The sequence below is a fragment of the Oncorhynchus kisutch genome, linkage group LG24, assembly GCF_002021735.2.
Source record: "Oncorhynchus kisutch isolate 150728-3 linkage group LG24, Okis_V2, whole genome shotgun sequence".
Taxonomy (NCBI): domain Eukaryota; kingdom Metazoa; phylum Chordata; class Actinopteri; order Salmoniformes; family Salmonidae; genus Oncorhynchus; species Oncorhynchus kisutch.
The window spans coordinates 31,360,245-31,381,666 of NC_034197.2; the positions used below are offsets into that span (position 1 = coordinate 31,360,245).

A 21,422-nucleotide genomic window follows, 5' to 3' on the forward strand; every position below is an offset into this window, starting at 1 on the left:
CCGAACGATGCTGGGCCAATTGTGCTCCACCCTATGGGATTCCCAATCACGGCCGGATGTGATACAGCCTGGAATCGAACAAGGGACTCTAGTGATGCTTCTTGCACTGAGAAACAGTGCCTTTGACCACTGCACCACTCAGGAGTATGTCAGGAGGAGAATGAGTTAAACAGGAAGGACAGAGGGAGAGAGGGAGATAGAGCATACATACTGTGCATAATATATAAATTGAGTAAGAGAGAAAGATAAAGAGAGCGAGAGACAGACAGACAGAGAGAGAGAGAGAGAGAGCGAGAGAGAGAGAGGAGGAGGATAGGCTTGTGCTGAGAGCGGAGCATAGCGTAGAGAGAGGGAGCAGCTCAGCAGCGCTTCTGTCTGTCTCTGTCCCTGCTCAGATTTCCACAGCTGTGAGCAGCACCTCTGCTACCCTACTCCACGCGGATTTACTGGGGTGTGTGTGTCTTAGAGTGTATTCCTGTGTGTGTGGGTGTGTGTGTGTGTTAGAGTTGCTTGCAAGTCTACAGCATACATTGTGTGTTTCTCCGCTGTTCCAGTGATGGTTCTTCCACCTAAGGGTGAAGGCTCTGCTACGGACTCTATCTAAAACACATGAGCCCTGGCATAGCCAGCCCTGGCGTAGCATCCCAGTAAGGTAGGCATCCTATAATTTTATTGACATTTTAACTGCTACTCTGCTACTCTCATTCTTGCAGTTTACAATTATTTTTTACTTCTGGTTTGCATTTTCCTAGATTTTATTCGGTTTGGCTACTAATGGCTATTACCTGACATTTTATTGGACTACTCTGTTTGCTCTGGTATTTCTACAGTTTTTGAAGGTAATCTGTGTTTAATAGGTACTCTAGTAGGGCATTGGTTACCATTCCAGCACGGAGTACAGTATGGTTTCATCCTCTCTGTGTGTCCTTCAAGCAAGGGCAGTAAAACTATTCTGGGGCGGATCAGTGTGGTTTAGGGTATTTTAACAGTGGAAATGAGCCTGGCCGACTGTGCCAAGTTCCCTGGTTATGAGTTTCAGCCAGCGGATTGGGAAAAAAAAAGCACGCTATTTCAAGTACAGTGCCTTCAGAAATATTCATTAGAGGTCGACCGATTAATCGGAACGGCCGATTAATTAGGGCCGATTTCAAGTTTTCGGTATTTTTGGGCGCCGATTTGCCAAATTTTTCTTTTTCTTTTTACACCTTTCTTTAATTTTTTATTTAACGAGGCAAGTCAGTTAAGAACACATTCTTATTTTCAATGACGGCCTAGGAACAGTGGGTTAACTGCCTTGTTCAGGGGCAGAAAGACAGATTTTTACCTTGTCAGCTCGTGGGACCCAATCTTGCAGCCTTACTGTTAACTAGTCCAACGCAATAATGACCTGCCTCTCTCTCGTTGCACTCCACAAGGAGACTGCCTGTTACGCAAATGCAGTAAGCCAAGGTAAGTTGCTAGCTAGCATTAAACTTATCTTATAAAAAACAATCAATCATAATCACTAGTTAACTACACATGGTTGATGATATTACTAGATATTATCTAGCGTGTCCTGTGTTGCATATAATCTGACTGAGCATACAATTATACAAGTATCTGACTGAGCGGTGGTAGGCAGAAGCAAGCGCATAAACATTCATTCAAACAGCACTTTTGTGCATTTTGCCAGCAGCTCTTCCGTTGTGCTTCAAGCATTGAGCTGTTTATGACTTCAAACCTATCAACTCCCGAGATGAGGCTGGTGTGACTGAAGTGAAATGGCTGGCTAGTTAGTGCGCGCTAATAGCGTTTCAAACTTCACTCGCTCTGAGCCTTGGGGTGGTTGTTTCCCTTGCTCTGCATGGGTAATGCTGCTTCGATGTGGTGGCTGTTGTCATTGTGTTGCTGGTTCGAGCCCAGGGAGGAGTGAGAAGAGGGACGGAAGCTATACTGTTACAGTGGCAATACTAAAGTGCCTATAAGAACATCCAAAAGTCAAAGGTTAATGAAATACAAATGGTATAGAGGGCAATAGTCCTATAATAACTACAACATAAAACTTCTTACCTGGGAATATTGAAGACTCATGTTAAAAGGAACCACCAGCTTTCATATGTTCTCATGTTCTGAGCAAGGAACTGAAACGTTAGCTTTCTTACATAGCACATATTGTTTTTGCATTATTTAAACCAAATTGAACATGTTTCATTATCTACTTGAGGCTAAATTTATTTTATTGATGTATTATATTAAGTTAAAATAAGTGTTAATTCAGTATTGTTGTAATTGTCATTATTACAAATATATATTTTTTAATCGGTATCGGCTTTTTTGGCCCTCCAATAATTGGTATCGGTATCGGCTTTGAAAAATCATAATCGACCGACCTCTACTATTCATGCCCCTGGACTTATTCCGCATTTTGTTGTGTTACAGCCTGCATTTTTTCAAATTAAATGCTTAGTTTTCTCTTATTACAGACATTATAATCTGTAGCTGTTTTAAAGTTGCCATTGGCCTCATGGTGAAATCCGTTAGTGGTTTCCTTCCTCTCCGGCAACTGAGTTAGGAAGAAAAGCCTGTATCTTTGTAGTGACTGGGTGTATTGATACATTATCCAAAGTGTAATTATTAACTTTAACAAGCTCAAAGGGATATTCAATGGCTGCTTCTTTTTTTACCCATCTACCAATGCAATATATTTCAGAAAGTATTCACATCCCTTGACCTTTTCCACATTTTTCTGAGTTACAGCCTGAATTTAAAATGGATTAAATTGAGATTTTTTGTCACTGGCCTACACACAAAACCCCATAATGTCAAAGCGGAATTCAATTTTTACATATTTTTTTTAATGAATTAGAAGTGGAAAGCTGAAACGTATTGCGTCAAGTATTCAACCCCTTTGTTGTGGTAAGTTCAGGAGTAGAAATGTGCGTAACAAGTCACATAATAAGCTGCATTGACTCACTCCCTGTGCAATAATAGCGTTTGACATGATTTTTGAATGACTACTTAATTTATGTACCTCACACATGCAATTATCTGTAAGATCTATCTGTCGAGCACTGAATTTCAAACACAGATTCAACTGAAAAGAACAGGGAGGCTTTCCAATACCTAGCAAAGAAGGGCACCTATTGGTAGATGGGTTAAAAAAAGCAGACATTGAAAAGGGATATGGTAAGCATGGTAAAGATATTAGTTACACTTTGAATGGTGTATCAATACACCAAATAACTACAAAGATAAAGGCGTACTTCCTGACTCAGTTGCCGGAGAAGAAGGAAACCAACCAGGGATTGGATTTCACCATGAGGCCAATGGTGTTTTAAAACAGGTAGAACTTAATGGCTGTGATAGGAAAAAACTGAGGATGGATCAACGACATTATAGTTAGTCCTCAATACTAACCTAAATGACAGAGTGAAAATAAGGAAGGTTGTACAGAAAACAAATATTCCAAAACATGCATCCTGTTTGCTGAAATAATACCGCAAAAAAGTCTTAAGTTTGGGGAAAATCCAATACAACACATTACTGAGTACCACTCTTCATATTTTCAAGCATAGTTGGTGGCTGCATCATGTTATGGGAATGCTTGTATTCGTTAAGGACTGGGGAGTTTTTCAGGGTGAAAAAGAAACATAATGGAGATAAGCATATGCAAAAACCTTAGAGGAAAAACTGGTTCAGTCTGCTTTTCACCAGACACTGGGAGATGAAGTTACCTTTCAGCAGGATAACAACCTAAAACAGAAGGCCAAATCAACACTGGAGTTGCTTACCAAGATGACAGTGAATGTTCCTTTTATTTATTATTTTATTTGTATTTCACCTTTATTTAACCAGGTAGGCTAGTTGAGAACAAGTTCTCATTTACAACTGCGACCTGGCCAAGATAAAGCAAAGCGGTTCGACACATACAACAACACAGAGTTACACATGGAATAAACAAACATAGTCAATAATACAGTAGAAAAAGTATTTTTACAGTGTGTGCAAATGAGGTAGGATAAGGGAGGTAAGGCAATAAATAGGCCATGGTGGCGAGTTTATTACAATATAGCAATTAAACACTGGAATGGTAGATGTGTAGAAGATGAATGTGCAAGTAGAGATACTGGGGTACAAAAGAGCAAGATTAATAAATAAATACAGTATGGGGATGAGGTAGTTGGATGGGCTATTTACAGATGGGCTATGTACAGGTGCAGTGATCTGTGAGCTGCTCTGACAGCTGGTGCTTAAAGCTAGTGAGGGAGATATGAGTCTCCAGCTTCAGTGATTTTTGCAGTTCGTTCGTTGGCTTTGGGGGGTGACCAGTGAGATATACCTGCTGGAGCGTGTGCTACGAGTGGGTGCTGCTATGGTGACCAGTGACCTGAGATAAGGCGGGGCTTTATCTAGCAGAGACTTGTAGATGACCTGGAGCCAGTGGGTTTGGAGGCGAGTATGAAGCGAGGGCCAGCCAACGAGAGCGTACAAGTTGCAGTGGTGGGTAGTATATGGGGCTTTGGTGACAACATGGATGGCACTGTGATAGAGTGCATCCAATTTGTTGAGTAGAGTGTTGGAGGCTATGTTAGAGTGCATCCAATGATAGAGTGCATCCAATTTGTTGAGTAGAGTGTTGGAGGTATGTTTGGCAGAATGAGTGAAGGATGCATTGTTGGGAAATAGGAAGCCAATTCTAGATTTAATTTTGGATTGTAGATGCTTAGTGTGAGTCTGGAAGGAGAGTTTACAGTCTACAGTTTACAGTTCCTGAGTGGCCGAGTTACAGTTTTGACTTAAATCTACTTGAAAATCTATGGCAAGACCTGAAAATGGTTGTCAATCAATGATCAACAACCAATTTGACAGAGCTTGAAGATTCTGAAAATAATAATTGGCAAATGTTGTGCAATCCAGATGTGGATAGCTTTTAGAGACTTACCCAGAAAGAGCTGTAATCGCTGCCAATGTAATGATTAAGAGTTGTTAATGAGATATTTCTGTATTTCATTATCAATAAATTAGCAAAAATGTCAAAAGACATGTTTTCAATTCGTAATTTTGGGGTATTGTGTTCATAGGGGTATGGAAAAAAATCTATTGAATCCATTTTGAATTCAGGCTGTAACACAACACAATGTGGAATAAGTCAAGGTGTATGAATACTTTCTGAAGGTGCCCTCTTTGTGAGGCATTGGAAAACCTTACTGGTCTTTGTGATTCTGTGTTTGAAATTCACTGCTTTACTGAGGGACCTTACAGATAATTGTACGTGTGGGGTACAGATATGAGTTTGTCATAATAATGTTTAAGATGTCATAAAACATCTTAAACATTATTGCATACAGAGTGTGTCCATAGATTTTTTTTCTCCTGAACATATTTAGGCTTGCCATAACAAAGGGGTTGAATACTTATTGACTCAAGACATTTCAGCTTTTATTTTTTTATTAATTTGTAAAAATGTTTAACAACTTCTTCAGGATAGGGGGCTGTATTCGGAAGTTTGGATGACTGAGGTGCCCAAAGTAAACTCCCTGTTAGTCAGGCCCAGAAGCTAAGACATGCATACAATTATGCAGTAGTATTGGATAAAAAACTAACAGTTTCCAAAACTGTTAATATAAAGTCTGTGAGTATAACGGGACTGATATGGCAGGCAAAAAAACGAGGAGAATCCATCCATTAAAAAGAATGTTGGGAGCTCACCACTCATTGAAATGGCCGTCTATGGGAATATTAATGGAATACCTCCCAGATTGCAGTTCCCAGGGCTTTCAGTAGATGTCAACAGTCTTTAGAAAGAGTTTCAGGCTTCTTTTTTGAAAAATGAGCTCGAATTTGTAGTTTTTCTCGGTGGCTCCCATTTTGGCTGTTGTATTGTGGCACGTAGGTGAGGGCGCACACTTCGTTATTTATCTCGGGTAATGAACATACTCTTCTCCATCTTAAATTTGATCGTTTATTTATATATTAGGGTACCTGAGGATTGATTAGAAATGTTATTTGACTTCTTTGGACGAAGTTTATTGGTAACTTTATTGGAAACCGGTGGATTACTGAATCAAGCGTGCCAACTAAACTGACTTTTTGGGGATATAAAGAAGGACTTTATCAAACAAAATGACCATTTGTTATGTAGCTGGGACCCTTGGGATTGCAAGATGAGAGGAAGGTCTTTAAAGGTAAGTGATTTATTTTATTGCTATTTCTGACTTTCATGACACCTCTGCTTGTTTGGAAAATGTTTGTAATGCTTTTGTATGCGGGGCGCTGTCCTCAGATAATCGCATGGTATGCTTTCGCCGTAAAGCCTTTTTGAAATCTGACAAAGCGGCTGGATTAACAAGAATTTAAGGTTTTAAACGATGTAAGACACTTGTATTTTCATGAATGTTTAATATTACGAATTTTGTAGTTTGAATTTCTCGCTCTGCAATTTCACTGGATGGTGTCGAGGTGGGGCGCTAGCCGCATGTCTATTCCTAAATTAACCCCATAATGCAACACACTTTGAAAGGCAGTAGTCAACAACTTGATAAAAGACATCCTCTAAAACTTGCCCGTTGCTTGGGGCTTCGGCCAGGTGAGAGAGATAATTGTCCACGCACTGTTTCAATTGTAAAGCTCTCAATGATTCATTGTGCTAGCAGCAATTACAGTTTGTTCTTGGAAGTATAGAAAACACAAGGTGCATATTTCTAAATGATCCATTTACGCTTAAATCACAAATGTTGAAAAAACGATTTGCAAGGAAAAATGACTGTAATGACGAAAGATCAAGGAAAATGAAATCTATACTGAACACAAATATAAACGCAACATGCAACAATTTCAAAGGTTTTACTGAGTTACAGTACATGGAAGGATATCAGTCAATTTAAATAAATGTAGCCCTAATCTATGGAATTCACATGACTCAATGTAATTTGATTGAAATGACGTGGAATCAACATTGATGCAACCAGTGTGTGCCCATTGGGTAGCTACAAACTGCCCATGTTTCAGTGAGAAACAGCCGATAGGCAGCCGAAGTGGCTATATTTGGGTCCAGCAGTAGAGGCACATTAGATTATTTAGAGCTCAGTCAGGTTACCATAGGGAGAGAGTCCTCTTGTAACCACCTCCCCCTATCACCCTGACCAACCACCAGCACTGGAAGGACTCCACAGCCACGAGCTAGTCACACACAGAACAATGGGCACACATAACCACATGCACCACATAGCAACCAGTTATAGCCAGAAGAAAAACAAACACCTATTTGAAGGAGTCTTCATAACTTCTAAAAATCTATGTGGCCGGAAACAATTCAAAGCATGTAGTAATCTCTAAGTGGTGCATATCTTCAGTGAATTTCAATTGAATTCCATGAGTTTCACTTGACACGTAGGCCTATTATAATAATGTCACTCATGGACTGCATTCTTCACACACTGAACATTTCATATAATAAATATATGCCAAAGCAGAATTATTCTAGCAAGGCTGTCAATTGTACTGGAAAGATCAAATGGAGAATTTCATCAGCTGCCGTAGAGTATAATGAGCTTCTATTCAACTGACTGGACAACATGAACAGTGAACTGTGGTGAACTATAACCTATACGGTATTGTGTGTACTCAATAAATGGAATTTCCATTTAATCTAATGACTGATCCTGCAACTGCATGGATATTTTTGTTAACTGCATAGTCTGGTGGAAGTTCTGAGCCAACTGCTTATCAATACAATAACACATGATACAAATGGCTGTTAGGATTCAGATCAATATGAATCAATACAAAACAATACCTGTGATACAATACAAATCAATTAGTCAAATACAGTATAATGGAAGACAATGCAATGTAGTCTACCGGTAATACTAATTACATCAATCAGAGTACTAATGCAGTATGTCCAGAGTACTGTACTTAATTCACAGCCGCAATGTTACAGCCTGCATTTTAAATGGATTAAATTGAGATTTGTTTGGTCACTGGCCTATAATGTCAAAGTGGAATTATGCTCTTCAACATTTTCATTTTTCTTTCAAATTAATAAAAAAAACTTTTAAAAATTGTACAACTTGCTCATGTCAACTACATGAACTTTACAAAAATCATGTGATCAAAGGTCATGAAGTTTTGACTGCAGTCGACTGCAGGTTTCTGCAGTTGCTCTTCACCAATTTCATCCTGCAGCCATCACCTGCATTGTGGGAGGATCTATTATCAACCGATCATTACAGTGTTTTTTTTTGACCACGCAAATGTGACCAAAGACATTACTGAAATAGGAACCAACTGTACTGCGATTCATGTATACAGTGGATATAATTGTGATATTTGACGCTCTCTCACTGATTGATTGTACAATATACAATATATGCCTACACAAGGGACAGGACTCTGATGTGCCAACTTCTGTGTCTGAATCGTTTGGGCTACAAACTAATATGAACCCACTGTGGAAAGGGAAGACGAGTGTTCTCAGGTTTGCTCTACGACACCCACAAATGTCAAGGGACTCGTCTGAAGGTAACCCATACAAACACATGAAGTATAGAGGTATTTTTGTGCCAACAAAAACAAGGTGTAAATGTGTCAAAAATATATATATATTTCCTGAACTTTCTTATTCCTCCTACATACAGTGCCTTGCGAAAGTATTCGGCCCCCTTGAACTTTGCGACCTTTTGCCACATTTCAGGCTTCAAACATAAAGACATAAAACTGTATTTTTTTGTGAAGAATCAACAATAAGTGGGACACAATCATGAAGTGGAACGACATTTATTGGATATTTCAAACTTTTTTAACAAATCAAAAACTGAAAAATTGGGCGTGCAAAATTATTCAGCCCCTTTACTTTCAGTGCAGCAAACTCTCTCCAGAAGTTCAGTGAGGATCTCTGAATGATCCAATGTTGACCTAAATGACTAATGATGATAAATACAATCAACCTGTGTGTAATCAAGTCTCCGTATAAATGCACCTGCACTGTGATAGTCTCAGAGGTCCGTTAAAAGCGCAGAGAGCATCATGAAGAACAAGGAACACACCAGGCAGGTCCGAGATACTGTTGTGAAGACGTTTAAAGCCGGATTTGGATACAAAAAGATTTCCCAAGCTTTAAACATCCCAATGAGCACTGTGCAAGCGATAATATTGAAATGGAAGGAGTATCAGACCACTGCAAATCTACCAAGACCTGGCCGTCCCTCTAAACTTTCAGCTCATACAAGGAGAAGACTGATCAGAGATGCAGCCAAGAGGCCCATGATCACTCTGGATGAACTGCAGAGATCTACAGCTGAGGTGGGAGACTCTGTCTATAGGACAACAATCAGTCGTATATTGCACAAATCTGGCCTTTATGGAAGAGTGGCAAGAAGAAAGCCATTTCTTAAAGATATCCATGAAAAGTGTTGTTTAAAGTTTGCCACAAGCCACCTGGGAGACACACCAAACATGTGGAAGAAGGTGCTCTGGTCAGATGAAACCAAAATAGAACTTTTTGGCAACAATGCAAAATGTTATGTTTGGCGTAAAAGCAACACAGCACATCACCCTGAACACACCATCCCCACTGTCAAACATGGTGGTGGCAGCATCATGGTTTGGGCCTGCTTTTCTTCAGCAGGGACAGGGAAGATGGTTAAAATTGATGGGAAGATGGATGGAGCCAAATACAGGACCATTCTGGAAGAAGACCTGATGGAGTCTGCAAAAGACCTGAGACTGGGACGGAGATTTGTCTTCCAACAAGACAATGATCCAAAACATAAAGCAAAATCTACAATGGAATGGTTCAAAAATAAACATATCCAGGTGTTAGAATGGCCAAGTCAAAGTCCAGACCTGAATCCAATCGAGAATCTGTGGAAAGAACTGAAAACTGCTGTTCACAAATGCTCTCCATCCAACCTCACTGAGCTCGAGCTGTTTTGCAAGGAGGAATGGGAAAACATTTCAGTCTCTCGATGTGCAAAACTGATAGAGACATACCCCAAGCGACTTACAGCTGTAATCGCAGCAAAAGGTGGCGCTACAAAGTATTAACTTAAGGGGGCTGAATAATTTTGCACGCCCAATTTTTCAGTTTTTGATTTGTTAAAAAAGTTTGAAATATCCAATAAATGTCATTCCACTTCATATTTGTGTCCCACTTGTTGTTGATTCTTCACAAAAAAATACAGTTTTATATCTTTATGTTTGAAGCCTGAAATGTGGCAAAAGGTTGCAAAGTTCAAGGGGGCCGAATACTTTCGCAAGGCACTGTATATGCCACTCAAAACCTTATTCCTTGTGATACAATTTTTGACCGTCTTTTTTGCCTTTTATGAATTTGTTATTTAATGCATTTCTGTATTTAAAAATAAATAAAGGGCCCCTAAAATATTTATTTTTTTAAAAAGCTAAATGATCCATGTTATGACTATCTTTAAACAATTCCAGATGTTAGCTTGTGTACTTGTGCTCTAGCTGACTTCCCTGCATATGAGAAAGACAGCCCACAGCATTATGCTGATCTTCTGGTGATCTTTCCTTCATCTGTTGCTAAGATATAAATACTCAGGGGAAATCAGGGGAAACAGGTGCATGCATCTGAGGGAAGACTTCTGAAGAAGGGATGTGCGTTGTGTAATGCTTTGCATTAAGTTATTTAATCTCAGTTATTCTAATTGCTAACTTGAGTTTCTGTATTAGTAGCCCTCTAAGTGGATAGATAAACATCCTGCCAATACAGAAAGGGTTGAGGCTTACAATTACTTTCTGACACATCAGTGTCAGATAAACTGTGTTTTAATGGGATGGAAGAAAAACTTGTTTTGTTTATATGCAGCTCTGAAAGTTCACTATAATAGGTATAATAGTAAGAAGAAATGTTGCTCTTGTCTCAGTGTGGGTGTTCGGAATGTCAGGGTTAAATCTAATATTGAGTTGTGGATTTGCTTTGACATTTATATCAGGAAACAGATTCATGTATCTTTTTCTAGTTAACAACTTAATCGTCACACCATTCACCTAGTCTGGAGTCCAGGCATTCTTGTTCAGTTACATTGGTGCTTTGACCTGGATTAGGGCTCTATTCAATCAGATCCACCTTAGCCAACATCCTTATAGTGGTTGTTTTGTCCAGCCAGGTCGACTGTGATACAAGTCAGGAGTCTACGTCCATCCATGTCTAAAGACATCGGGAGATAAAGTGGAAACTGGCCACTAGGGGCAACAGTGAGAGCTGTGTGCTGTGGACAGGGATGGCAGATGGGCGCAAGTATCTGCCTCTAATTCAAAGGGGCCAGACGTGCACAGCTGTAACAGACATTTATGTGACCTTATTTGACCTTTTCTGCTGCTTTTGAGACACAGTCCGATCCCTCCTTAGGGCACTACTTGTTGAGTAATTAAAACACTAAACAATCAAAATACAGTAACTATTGGTCACTCTATTATGTATTATTATTCTAATATGTATTAATTATAGAATTGTGACAGTTATTAATGCTAAACTTTTTTTACCACACTCTAGAGAGTTGTGGGCCTAGCTATCTAGGCCTAATCTTTGCACATGTCTTGTGAGAGAGAGAGGAGAGAGGAGAGAGAGTATGTGCATGTTGTGTTTCATTTTTTCCTTGTCAGCCATCCATCTCTGCTTTTTTGCTTCATAAAAAAATTAGGTCTGAAACTCCCTCCATGTCATCTCTCTCTCCATTCCTTGGCCTTGCTTGCCTGATGACTTACCCTGAATTTGAATCGCTACATACATTCACTATGGAGAAAAAAACGTCAGTTTGGCCGGAGCAATGTGAATGGGTAGCCAGGGAATGGCCTTGGTACATTAAAAACGTCAGTTTGGCCGGAGCAATGTGAATGGGTAGCCAGGGAATGGCCTTGGTACATTAAAAAACTTCAGTTTGGCCGGAGCAATGTGAATGGGTAGCCAGGGAATGGCCTTGGTACATTAAAAACGTCAGTTTGGCCAGAGCGATGTGGATGGGTAGCCAGGGAATGGCCTAGGTACATTAGAAAAAGTCAGTTTGGCCGGAGCCATGTGGATGGGTAGCCAGGGAATGGCCTTGGTACATTAAAAACGTCAGTTTGGCCGGAGCGATGTGGATGGGTAGCCAGGGAATGGCCTTGGTACATTAAAAAACGTCAGTTTGGCCGGAGCCATGTGGATGGGTAGCCAGGGAATGACCTTGGTACATTAAAAATACTTTGCAGGACAATCAAAAAATATTTGCCTGCCACTCCTGGGAACCCTGTTCATATGTGAGGTCTGTTGTGGTCCTGTTTCAGCTCCAGATGACAAAACCTAAATTACTTGAGTAAAAATACTTGAAAGTACTACTTAAGTAGTTTTTTAGGGTGTCTGTACTTTACTTTACTATTTCTATTTTTGACAACTTTTACTTTTACTTCACTTCAATTGTGTACTTTTCATCCATGCAATTTCCCTGACAACCAAAAGTACTGCGTACATTTTGAATGCTTAGCAGGACAGGAAAATGGTCTAATTCACATCTATCAAGATAACACATGATTTGTTGGTAAATTATGTCTGAGTGTTGGAGCGTGTCCCTGGCTATGTGTAAACAAAAAAGTACAAAAAAAAAATGGTTCCGTCTGGTTTGCTTAAAATAAGGAATTTGAAATTATTTATACTTTTACTTTGATGCTTAAGTATATTTTAGCTATTACATCTAGACTTTTCTTCAAGTAGTATTTTACTGCGTGACTTTCACTTTTACTTGTGACATTTTCTGTTAGTATGACAATTGGGTACTTTTTCCACCACTGAAAAACCTGCACACCCTCAGAGGTTTGCAGGTCTCCCAACTTCCTTTTGGTCATTCATTTTAATCAGAGAAATATAATAATAATAATATGATATAATAATAAACCAAAAAATTGCTTTAGCTGTCAATGTACATTACTGCACACAATCCTCAAATAAAATGGAAAATACATAAAATGAACAGTGTCTTTACATAGGGTCTAATGTGTATGTGTGTGTGTGTGAGTGAGTGAGTGAGAATTTCCTCAAACTGTACACATTAAGCAATACTCTTTTACAATATTATCAATCACACTTTGATTTGATAGATATTTAGTGTAATTATGTAGATACTGATAATGGATATGTAGGCGTAGATATGTACTATCCTAAAATAGAATGGATCATACATAAAATAAACAAGGATTACAATTGATTTACATTAGGGATAAAGTGTGTGACAGAGACAGAGAGAGAGAGAGAGAGAGAGTGTGTGCATGTTGTGTTTGTTTTCTCCTTGTCAGCCACCCATTTCTGCTCTGTCAATATTAAATGCCCCAGTGTATGCACTTCTGGGTAAGGCTGTTGGGCATTGGTGGAGTGGATGGCAGATCTGAAAGAGAGATGCACAAAGTGACAGTAAGTTCAGTGCATTCGGAAAGTATTTAGACCCATTGACTTATTCCATATTTTGTTACGTTACAGCCTTATTCTAACATTTTGTTTCTCTCATCATGTCATTGGTGTAGAGAGGAGTAAGCAGGAGACAGTCCTATTTAAGCAACATAGATGAAAGCGGGACAAAACCCAAATGCTGTTGTGCTCAAAATGTATCTCAATAAACAAAAAGGCACAGGGCGAACCCAAAGTGCAAAATATAAAGTACTCAGGAAATAGTAGGAGAGATTCCTCTCAGGAAATTAAGTAACATTGACAATGACCGACAAAGACAAATGGCAGAGGGAATATATGCAGTGATACAGTGGGGATTGGAACCAGGTGTGTGTAATGATGACAAGACAAGTCCGGGATTGATGAGTGAAGGGCGTTTGACAGCAGTAGGTTCAGCAGCAGCTAGATGGTCGGCGATGGCGAACGCCTGACCTGGACAGGAGGGGGAGCAAAAGCAAAGGCTGGTGTGACCATAACCCCCCTGAGGCACTGCTCCACACCTTGGGGACGACCCCGAAGACGCGGTGCGGGTCGGTCGGGACGGCGCCTGTAAAAGTCTCGAATGAGGGAGCGATCCAGGACGTCCCGCAATGGAACCCACACTTCTGGACCGTACCCTTCCCAGTTGACCAGGTACTGGAGAAGCCCCCCACAATTCTGTGAGTCCAACAGGCTGCAGACAGAGTACGCCGGGGCCCCCTAGATGTCCAAGGGAGTGGAGGTGCGTCATGGGGTCCAGCACTAGGCAAGGGACCAGCGGCCACCAGCCTGAGGAGAGATACATGAAGTGAGGGTGAGATACGGTAATTTACAGGGAGCTGTAATCTGTGCGTCACCTCACTGACTCTCCTCAGGACTTTGAACAGCCCCACAAACCACGGGCTCAGCTTCCAGTCAGGGCAGGTGGAGGGACAGGTCCTTCGTAGAAAGCTAAACCCTGTCAACGGGGTGAAAGACCTGGGCTACACTGTGGTGACGATCAGCCTGTGCCTTCAGCCGGAGGACAACGTGCTGGAGACGGGTGTGATCGGTGTTCCATACCCCCTCGGCATGCCGGAAACAATCGTCCACTGCAGGAGCCTCGATCTGACTCCGGTGCCGGGGCCGACTGATAGCCTAGAATACACTGAAGGGGTGTGAGGTTAGTGGAGGAGTGACGAAGGAAGTTTTGTTTGTATTCTTCCAAAGACAGAAAGACAGCCCACTCCCCCGGCCGGTCCTGACAGTAACTACGAAGGTACCTATCTAGTTCCTGATTTACCCTTTCCACCTGTCCATTTGATTGGGGATGGTACTCAGAGGTGAGGCTGACTGTGAACCCACTCCATGAAGGCCGTCCAGACATGGGAGGTGATCTGAGGATCAAGCTTAGACACTGTCCTCTGGGATCCCGTAGTGCCAGAAGACGTGAGAGAAGAGAGCCTCCGTGGTCTGCAGGGCTATAGGAAGACCGGTCCACAACAACTAGGATGGTGGTGTGCTCCTCCGAGAGGGGAAGATCTGTAACAAAGTCCACAGAGAGATGAGACTGGGGTCGTTGTGGAACCGGCAGCAGGAGGAGTTTGCCATAGGGGAGGTGTCTAGGTGTCTTGCTCTATGCGTGGGTGGAGCAGGAAGAGACGGATGGTCCAGTCCAAGATGGGCCACCAGTACTTGGCGGAGAGACTGTCGATAGTACAAGCTATACCCGGGAGCCCCGACACAGGTGTTGTGAGTGCCCAGGCGAGGAGACGGTCCTGCACATCAGAGGGCACCTAGATACACCCGTCAGGAGAGTGGGCAGGTGAGGGCTCCTGTCGCAGGGCTCAATGGATGTCCGCGTCCACATTCCACACAACAGGAGCCACAATGCAGGACAAGGGAATAATGGGTATCACTTTGTCCCTCCGATCCTCTGTGTCTTGCACCCGGTACAACGCATCGGCCATAACGTTCTTTGATCCCGGCTGGTCGGAGAGGGTAAAGTTAAACCTGGCGAATAACAGGGCCCACCTGGCCTGATGCGTTATCAGCCTCGCCGCTGTTTGAATGTACTCCAAGCTCCTGTGGTCTGTCCAGACAATGAATGGGTGATTAGAACCCTCCAAATCAAATTGTTATTTGCCACATATGCCGAAAACAACAAGTGTAGACTTTACCATAAAATGCTTACTTACAAGCCCTTAACCAACAGTGCAGTTCAAGAAAAAGATCAAATGTAACAAGACAAGGTGTCTTTTATACTGATAACAAGCTCAAACAGGTGCCATTAATACAGGTAACGAGTGGAGGATAGAGGAGCCTAAAAGAAGAAGTTACAGGTCTGTGAGAGCCAGAAATCTTGCTTGTTTGTAGGTGACCAATTACTTATTTTCCACCATAATTTGCAAATAAATTCATTAAAAATCCTACAATGTAATTTTCTGGATTTCAAATTTTGTCTGTCGTAGTTGAAGTGTACCTATGATGAAAATTACAGGCCTCTCTCATCTTTTTAAGTGGGAGAACTTGCACAATTGGTGGCTGACTAAATACATTTTTGCCCAATTGTAGGTGGGGGCGTAGTGACTAAGCATAGGGAACAAACAAACAGCGAGTAGCAGTAGTGTACCAGAGGGGGGGGGGGGGTGTCAATGTAAATTGTCAAGTGGCGATTTTTATGAATTGTTCAGCTTGGGGGTAGAAGCTGTTGAGGAGCCTTTGTCCTAGACTTGGCACTCCGGTACCGCTTGCTGTGCGGTTGCAGAGAAAACAGTCTATAGCTTGGGTGACTGGAGTCTCTGACAATTTTGTGGGCTTTCCTCTGACACCACCTATTATATAGCTCCTGGATGGCAGGAAGCTTGGCCCCAGTGATGTACTGGGCAGTTTGCACTACCCCCTGTAGCGTCTTACGGTCAGTTGCCGAGCAGTTGCCATACCAGGCGGGGATGCAACCGGTCAGGATGCTCTTGATGGTGCAGCTGTAGAACCTTTTGACTATCTGGGGGCCCAAGCCAAATCTTTTCAGTCTCCTGAGGTGGAAAAGGTTTTGTCATGCCCTCTTCACAACTGTCTTTGTATGTTTGGACCATGATAGTTTGTTGGTGATGTGGACACCAAGGAACTTGAAACTCTCGACCCGCTCCACTACAGCCCCGTCGATGTTAGTGGGGGCCTGTTCGGCCCGCCTTTTCCTGTAGTCTACGATCAGCTCCTTTGTCTTGCTCACATTGAGGGAGAGGTAGTTGTCCTGGCACCACACAGCCAGTTCTCTGACCTTCCTACAGGCCGTCTCATCGTTGTCGGTGATCATGCCTACCACTGTTGTGTTGTCAGCAAACTTAATGATGGTGTTGGAGTCGTGTTTGGCCACGCAGTCGTGGGTGAACAGGGAATACAGGAGTGGACTAAGTACACACCCCTGAGGGAACCCAGTGTTAAGGATCAGCGTGGCAGAAGTATTGTTGCCTACTCTTACCACCTGGGGACGGCCCATCAGGAAGTCCAGGATCCATTTGCAGAGGGAGGAGTTTAGTCCCAGAGTCCTTAGCTTAGTGATGAGCTTCGTGGGCACTATGGTGTTGAATGCTGAGCTCTAGTCGATGAACAGCATTCTCACATAGGTGTTCCTTTTGTCCAGGTGAAAAAGTGTGTGGAGTGCGATTGAGATTGCGTAATCTGTGGATCTGTTGGTGCGGTATGCGAAATGGAGTGGGTCTATGGTGTCCGGGAGGATGCTGTTGATGTGTGCCATTGACCAGCCTTTCAAAACACTTCATGGCTACAGACGTGACTGTCACGGGGTGTTAATCATTTAGGCAGGTTTCCTTCGCTCCCTTGGGTTTCAGAGACTATGGTGGTCTGCTTGAAAAATGTAGGTATTACAGACTCTGTCAGGGAGAGGCAGAAAATGTCAGTGAAGGTACTTGACAGTGTGTCTGCGCATGCTTTGAGTACACGTCCTGGTAATCCGTCTGGCCCAGCGGCTTTGTGAATGTTGACCTGTTTAAAGGTTTTGTTTACATCGGCTACCGAGAGCGTTATCACACAGTCATCCAGAACAGCTAGTGTTCTCGTACATGCTTCAGTATTGCTTGCCTCGAAGTGAGCATAAAAGTCATTTAGCTCGTCTGGTAGGCTCGCGTCACTGGGCAGCTCACGTCCGAGTTTCCCTTTGTAGTCTGTAATAGATTTCAAGCACTGCCACATCCGCCAAGCATCAGAGCTGGTGTAGTAGGATTCAATCTTAATCCTGTACTGACGCGTTGGTGGCACAGATTGACACAGACACACCTCTTCTCTGTCCATGATATACTGGGGTTATGCAACTGTAGCCAGGGGAAACCTAAAACTATGGGGTGTGCAGGAGTCTAATATGAGGAAAGTGATGCGTTCATGGTGGTTGTGAGTAACTGTGAGGGGAAATGGGAATCATGGTCTGGCACACCAGTCCTGTTCCTAGGGGACGGTTGTTAGGGCAAGGACTGGGATAGGGAGTTGTAAAGTGACTAGAGGAATGGGTAATGAGAAGGCCACTGACTGGTTTAGGAAATTGCCTGCAGCACCTGAGTCCACTAGGGCAGGACTCAGTTGGGGGCCAGGATAGTCAGGGAAGGTGACAGGGAGGAGGATGGGCTGGGTGGACAGAGAGAGGAGTAAGGCATGTCCATGCCTACCTGGGAAGGTGCAGGAGTGCTCCTCGGCCTGTCACTTCCTTGGCTGGTTCTCTTTCTGGGACAGGTGTTCCAGGGGTGGTCGACTCCCCGCAGTAGGAGTAGAGACCCTGTTGACGGCGACATTGATGTTCCTCAAGGGGAAGGTGCGTCATGCCAACCTCCATGGGCTCAGTCTCACTGGAGGTTCCTGGGAGAGACCCGAACCTCCTGGATGGGCGATGACAGTCACGCAGGAAACTATCCAGGCGGATGGCCATGGCGAAGAGCTGGTCCAGCATGAGGTCCTCATCGTGATAGGCCAGCTTGGTCAGGGCGAACCAAAAGTGGAAAATATAAAGTACTCAGGAAATAGTAGGAGACATTCCTCTCAGGAAAACAAGTAGCATTTACAATGACGACAAAGACAAAAGGCAGAGGGAGTATATATACAGTGATAGAGTGGGGATTGGAACCATGTGTGTGTAATGATGATGAGACAAGTCCAGGGGTTGACGAGCGAAGGGCATTTTTCAGCAGTATGTTCGGCAGCTGCTAGAAGGCCAGCAACGCCGAACGCCTGACCTGTACAGGAGGGGGAGCCAAAGCCAAGGCTGGTGTGACACATCAATCTATACACAATACAGCATAATGACAAAGCAAAAACAGGTTTTAAGAAATGTTAGCACATTTAAAAAAAGAAATTAAAAAAAGAAATAAAAACAGAAATATCACACCTACATAAATATTCAGACCCTTTACACAGTACTTTGTTGAAGCACCTTTGGCAGTGTTTACAGCCTCAAGTCTTCTTGGGTGTGACTACAAGCTTGGCAGACCTGTATTGGGGAGTTTCTCCCTATCTTCTCTGCAGACGCTCTCAAGTTCTGTCAGGTTAGATGAGGAGCGTCGCTGCACAGCTATTTTCAGGTCTCTCCAGAAATGTTAGATCAAGCTAAAGCCCTGGCTCTGGCTGGGCTTTAGCTCGATCTATAACTTGTCCCGAAAGCACTACTGCGTTGTCTTGGCTGTGTGCTTAGGGTCATTGTCCTGTTGGAAGGGGAACCTTCGCCTCAGTCTGAGGTCCTGAGTGGTCTGGAGCAAGTTTTTGCCAAGGATCTTTCTGTACTTTGCTCCGTTGATCTTTCCCCTCGATTCTGACTAGTCTCATAGTCCCTCCCGATAAAAAACATCCCGACAGCATGATGCTGCCACCACCACGTAGGGATTTTGCCAGGTTTCCTCTAGACGTGACGCTTGGGATTCAGGCCAAAGAGTTTAATCTTGGTTTCATTAGACCAGATCATCTTGTTTCTCATGTTGTTGAGCTGTATACGTTATATTTGGAAAGAATTCAGACATGACTTCTTACTCATTTTGTTACATTCCAACCTTCTAAAATTGATTAAATAAAACATTTTCCTCATCAACCTTCGCACAATACCCCATAATGACAAATAATAATGAGCTCAGGTGCATCCAGTTTCCATTGATCATGTTTGATATGTTTCTACAACTTGATTGGAGTCCACTTGTGGTAAATTCAATTGATTGGACATGATTTGGAAAGGCACACATTAAATAACTTTAGGGCTAGGCGTCCCGCTAACAGGAAAACTTCCGGTGACACTGGAGGGCGTGCAATTCAAATAAATAATCATAAATATTATGGATATTAAATATTTAGGTACATATCTTCTTGGATATAGGGGGCGCTCTTTTAATTTATGGATAAAAAAACATGCCCGTTTTAAGCGCAATATTTTGTCATGAAAAGATGCTCGACTATGCATATAATTGACAGCTTTGGAAAGAAAACACTCTGACGTTTCCAAAACTGAAAAGATATTATCTGTGAGTGCCACAGAACTCATGCTACAGGCGAAACCAGGATGAAACTTCAAACAGGAAATGAGCAGAATTTTTGAGGCTCTGTTTTCCATTGTCTCCTTATATGGCTGTGAATGTGCCATGAACGAGCCTAAGCTTTCTGCCGTTTGCCCAAGGTGTCTGCAGCATTGTGACGTATTTGTAGGCATATCATTGGAAGATTGGCCACAAGAGACTACATTTACCAGGGGTCCGCCCGGTGTCCTTTGTCTAAATTGGTGCGTAATCTTCAGCAGCAGGCATTTTGCCATGGGATTCAGAGGAGAAAGCACACTTCCACTAACGATATATCATCGAAGAGATATGTGAAAAACACCTTGAGGGTTGATTCTAAACAACGTTTACCATGTTTCAGTCGATATTATGGAGTTAATTTGGAAAAAAGTTCTGCGTTTTGATGACTGAATTTATTAATTTTTTTGGTAGCCAAACGTGATGTACAAAACGGAGCGATTTCTCCAACACAAAGAATATTTTTGGACAAACTGAACATTTGCTATCTAACTGAGAGTCTCCTCATTGAAAACATCCGAAGTTCTTCAAAGGTAAATGATTTTATTTGAATGCTTTTCATGTTTTGTGAAAATGTTGCCTGCTCAATGCTAACGCTAAATGCTACGCTAGCTATCAATACTGTTACACAAATGCTTGTTTTGCTATGGTTGAAAAGCATATTTTGAAAATCTGAGATGACAGTGTTGTTAACAAAAGGCTAAGCTTGAGAGCTAGCATATTTATTTCATTTCATTTGTGATTTTCATAAATAGTTAACGTTGTGTTATGCTAATGAGCTGCGGGGATAATTACACTCCTGGATACAGGTTTTTTTCGTAGCTAAACGTGATGAACCAAACGGAGCGATTTGTCCTAAACAAATAATATTTTTGGAAAACTGAACATTTGCTATCTAACTGAGAGTGTCCTCATTGAAAACATCTGAAGTTCTTCAAAGGTAAATTATTTTATTTGAAGGCTTTTCTTGTTTTTGTGAAAATGTTGCATGCTGAATGCTGCGCTAAATGCTACGCTAGCTATCAATAATCTTACACAAATGCTTGTTTTGCTATGGTCGAAAAGCATATTTTGAAAATCTGAGATGACAGTGTTGTTAACAAAAGGCTAAGCTTGAGAGCTAGCATATTTATTTTATTTCATTTCCGATTTTCATGAATAGTTAACGTTGCGTTATGGTAATGAGCTTGAGGCTGTATTCACGATCCCGGATCCGGGATGGCTAGAATCAAGAGGTTAACCCTTTCCTTAACCATACTCATACCGAGTTAATGTCTAACCTTAAGATTTTGGACTAAATGGCTAAACTTAACCTCCGGAATTTGACATTTGAGAACATGGATAAACGTCTAATTCTGAAGTGAGACTGTGAGAGTTAGTTGGTTTTGTTGGAGGTGGAATTGTCAAATCCAGAAGCTGCTCCTGGCATTATACGTAAAGCTGACATTGCCATTGCCTGCACAGAGTCACATAAAGAGAAATCCCATGCA

At 42.1% G+C, this 21,422-nt stretch overlaps 1 protein-coding gene across 1 annotated transcript in view; it reads left to right on the forward strand.

The window, feature by feature from the left end:
• Positions 1 to 341: 341 nt before the first annotated feature.
• The window catches only part of opn7b (opsin 7, group member b), a 128,306-nt gene continuing 107,225 nt past the window's right edge, over positions 342 to 21,422 (forward strand). Inside the window, exon 1 of the mRNA XM_020459046.2 lies at positions 342 to 652. The gene's annotated coding sequence lies outside the window, so the exon portion shown is untranslated. The remainder of the gene's footprint in view (positions 653 to 21,422) is intronic.